At 33.5% G+C, this 4,410-nt stretch overlaps 1 pseudogene; it reads right to left on the reverse strand.

Moving 5' to 3' along the window:
* Nucleotides 1-407: 407 nt before the first annotated feature.
* Nucleotides 408-1,093, reverse strand: LOC125343437 (annotated as a pseudogene).
* Nucleotides 1,094-4,410: the final 3,317 nt, after the last annotated feature.

Consider the following 4,410-nt stretch of genomic DNA (forward strand, 5'->3'; position numbering starts at 1 on the left):
TTTTCATGCAATCATATACAGACTACAAATTTGGCAGAAACAATAGAGGTGATTGAACAGCACTGCCATTGAGAAAGTGTTTTCATACTCTATTGTGCATTTTTATTGTGTATAATTATTTTCAAACCAGTCAATAACTTACTGACTTCTTCAGGCAAATATGGTTTTATTTTATTTTTTTTAAACAAGAAGTTTATTTAAACAACAAGACGCTTGACTTGAAGGGAAAACTATCTAGGATTCTTTTTTTAAGAGTAATTTACCCCTACTTAAAGACAGATTGCCCTACATGTAACAGCTACATACAAAAAAGTTATAAAATTGTCCTTGGTTTTACAATGATAAATCAAAACATTAAAATTCTCCAATCAAACAAGGTATGCAAGGATTTTTGGTTTTTTTTTCTGTTTTTGTTAAAACAGTGAGAGCAAATAACTTACTGAAATATAAAGATAAAAGCTGAATGAGCATGCCACTAATGGAGAAGGGGGATATTTTCACAGAACCAGTATTTTTCCCCATCCCATCTCCATTTGATGTCAATCAAAATATACCATTGGCCATTTAGGTTTTTAAAAATAAAAAAGGAAAAGAAAAAGAAAAAAGAAAAGCAATATGCTTGTGCACATACACCAGTTACTTTATGTACAATAAAGGAATGGGGAAGGGGAAAATGAAAGAATAGAGAAAACTATACTGTAGTAGTCAGGATGTGGTGGAACCAAATTGCAGTTTTCTAATTAAGAATGTATTCTTGGTCTATAAAAACAAAGTTCTGGAGCAAAGTAGCAGGTTCCCTTTCTTAGTAGACACCTCCTGTCTGCTGCTGGAACACATCAATTGTATCTTCATCCTCCATTTCCAACTGTGCAGGTGTGTCTGTTTCATTGATTGGCTGCCCATCAAATCAGAATCTGATCTGCCTCATCGATAAACCCTGTCGTTCACAATAGGCTTTCATTAGTTTACTAAGTGGTGTATGCCTCTTAATCTTAAACTGCACCACAGAACCATCCTGCCCCGCCACCTTCAAATTAATATGATCGTTGTTCTCAGTCTTGACTCCTTCCTTGGGCTTTTTGTCGGCCATCGCGAGCACCGGAGTCTTCCTCAGATGCCGCTTCACAAAAGAGGACCCCGGTCCGCACCGAACGAGCACACAGGCAGCCACAAATATGGTTTTAACTGTAACCTCTCTGTACATCAGTTTGATAATAAAAATTTGAAAAAAAATCTTGGCATTTCATTAGCTGGAATATCAGCTGATGCAGACACATGATGCAGCTTAAGGTGAAGTTATCATTGTCCTCTTCAAAAGCTAATGCCTTCCCTTTATTTTTGCACTTTTATGCTGTTTATTTTTATGGTACTTGCGTATTTGTGGATCTCAGCATTTAGATTATAATGTTAAGATTTTTGTCTTTGGAAATTATAGGATTTTAGATTTTTAGGGATTATAGCATTTGGTATTTTGTTTATCTAGGTTGTAATTACTGCCATCTCTTTCTCCTTTATCCTCTTTTCCTATTCCTCTTCTTCCTCTTCATCTTCCTTCTTTATTCTGGTTATATATATATATATATGTATATATACACATATGTGTGTATACAATATATGTGTACATAACATAAAGCTTACCTCTTAAGTATTTAGGTCTACTTTTGTGCTATTGTATAGCCACCACTACCATTAATCTCCAAAAATTGTGTATCTCCACAGAATTAAACCCTGTATTTATTAAATAGTAATTCTCCATGTTCCTTTCTTCTAGCTATCACACCATTATTACATTTTTTGTTTCCGTGAATTTTGGATTCTAAGTACTTCATATTTAGTGTATTTATACAGTATTTGTCCTTTCGTGAGAAGCTTTTCACTTAGTAAGTCTTCAAAGTACATCCATGTTGTAATATGTGTCAGACTTCTTTTAAGACCAAATACTGTCCCTTTTTATGTGCATACCGATCTTCTTTATCACCTGTCAAGGGACATTTAGGTTGCTCCATTATTTGGATGTTGTAAATAATGCTTTTGTGAACATTGATGATTCTTTGCGTATTCACCCCAGTAGTTTAATTTTGAGGTCATGTAGTAATTCTATCTTTAATTTTTGAGAAATTGCCATACTGTTTTCAACAAGAGTAGCATAATTTTCTATCCCCATCAACACTGCACAAGAGTTAAAATTTCTCCACATCATCGACAACACTTGTTATATATTTTTTGGTTTTTCTTTTAAAAAATAATAGCCATTCTCAATGATATTTCATTATGGTTCGATTTGCATTTCCCTAATGATTAGTAATGCTGAGTTTCTTCCTGTGCTTATTGACTATCTGTACATCTTCTTTTGTGTGCTCAGTTGGTTTTATTTATTGTTGTTGAGTTTTAAGAGTGCACATAAATAGATAATGGATAGAGATACTGTTTATCAGAAATATGTTTACAAATATCATCTCTCATTTTGTGTGCTGCCTTTTTCTTTGTTTATAGTGTTCTTTGGTTCACAAAATTTTTGAATTTCAATCAAATCCAGTTTAACCAATTTTTCTTTTGTTGCTTATACTTTTGGTATCATATCCAAGAAATGTCTGTCAAATCCAATATCACAAAGCTTTCACTCTGTTTTCTTGTAGCAACTTTATAGTTTTAGCTCTTACATTTAGATATTTGACACATTATGAAAGCATTTTTGCCTATACCATAAAGGTCCAACTTCATCCTTTAGTATGTGAATATCCATCTTGACTTATATCATAAATAATTTGATCATATGTACAAGGCTTCATGTGTGGACTTTTATTTTTATATTGGTCAATATGCATTTATTTTGTTTTAAAATTTATTGTAACAGTGATGTACAGAGGGATTAAAGTTATATAAATCAGGTATTGAGTACATTTCTTTTTGAACAGTGTAGTCACTTCCCTCATTTTTTCCCAGGTTTTTCTGTTCCAATTCACATGCCCCCAAAGTTGTGTAGTTCATTTCCAACGTAGTGTCTAGTGAGTATTACTGCTGAATATATTTACTCTTTTTCCCACTGTTTCTGTGCTTTCCCTTCCCCTCCTCAAACAGAAAGGTATAGAAATCAAAAACAGTGACAAAAGGGGGGAAAAGCCCCACAAAAGTAAAATTTGAAAAAACCTCTTGTTTCTACTTCTCCAAGTTCATTTCGATAAGCATCATTTTATAGGATCATATGCACATAGCTATTGAGCCCTTGTGATCCTCTCTTAAAAATATCCTCATTTGGTCTGTGTGATGTATTTCTTTGTGTTAATGCCCTGTTATTTTGATAACTCTAGATTTGTTAGAAGTATTCATTCATTCATTCATTCATTTATTGTCAATGTGATGTACAAAGGGGTTCAGTTTCATATGTAAGGCTATTTTTTTTTCTTTATTACTCATGGGGCTTTAACTCAAAGCCTGGACTCTGTCCCTGAGCCTTTATGTTGCAGACTAGCCACAGTTCCACTCCCAACTTTGTTAAGGGGGTTGCTCACTGGAGAAAAGAGTCACATGGACTTTCTTGCCCAGGCTGGCTTTGAATTTCAATCCTCATATCTCAGCCAGCCTCCGGAGTAAGTAGGATGACTTGGGTGAGCATCCAGCTTGTTGTAAGTTTTAAAATCAGGCAATGTGAGGCCTACAAGTTTGATTTATTTTAAGATTGTTTTGGCTCTGTGGGATCTTTTGAGATTCTCTATGATTTTAATGTGGAAATTTTCAACATATTATTTCAATTTTGACAGGGATAGATTGTTTCTATGGATCACTTTGCATAACAATGAAATCTTAACAATATTAAGTCTTCTAATGCATGGATACAGATACAGTATCTTACCATTAATTTTTTGTATTCTCTTTATCTTTCAGAAACATTTTGTACCTTTGAATGAGCAAATCTTTTATTTCCTGGGTAAGTTTATTGTTAAGTATTCATTTGATGTTATTGTAGGTTAGATTATTTTCTTTATTTCTTTTTGGGATTGTTTATTGTTGATATAAAGAAAAGCAATTGATTTTTGTGTGTTGATTTTGTAGCCTGGAATTTTGATAAGTTTTTATATTCCTAAACATGTTGAAGAAATTTGGGGGAAATTAGACTATTAAAGTATGGAAAACCATGATCTGACTCAAAGATCCCTATCTCTTGAAAAGCTGTTAAAGTTGAAGATTTAAACTGACTTTCCCCACAATGTTACAATGTTTCAAAGGCTTTAGGGCTAAGTTTTCATTAGAGCTCCCCTTTCCTTGGTCAACTACTAATAGGAACTGTTACTATATCAGCTCCTAAATATGTACTACTTGTTGGAAAAGGTTTTGGGCTGAGAATAAAGGTAAAAATCCACAACTATCACTGTTGCCACATATACTTCACAATTCCCCTGAACTCATTTCCAG

The sequence above is a fragment of the Perognathus longimembris genome, chromosome 28 (genome assembly GCF_023159225.1).
Source record: "Perognathus longimembris pacificus isolate PPM17 chromosome 28, ASM2315922v1, whole genome shotgun sequence".
NCBI lineage: Eukaryota > Metazoa > Chordata > Mammalia > Rodentia > Heteromyidae > Perognathus > Perognathus longimembris.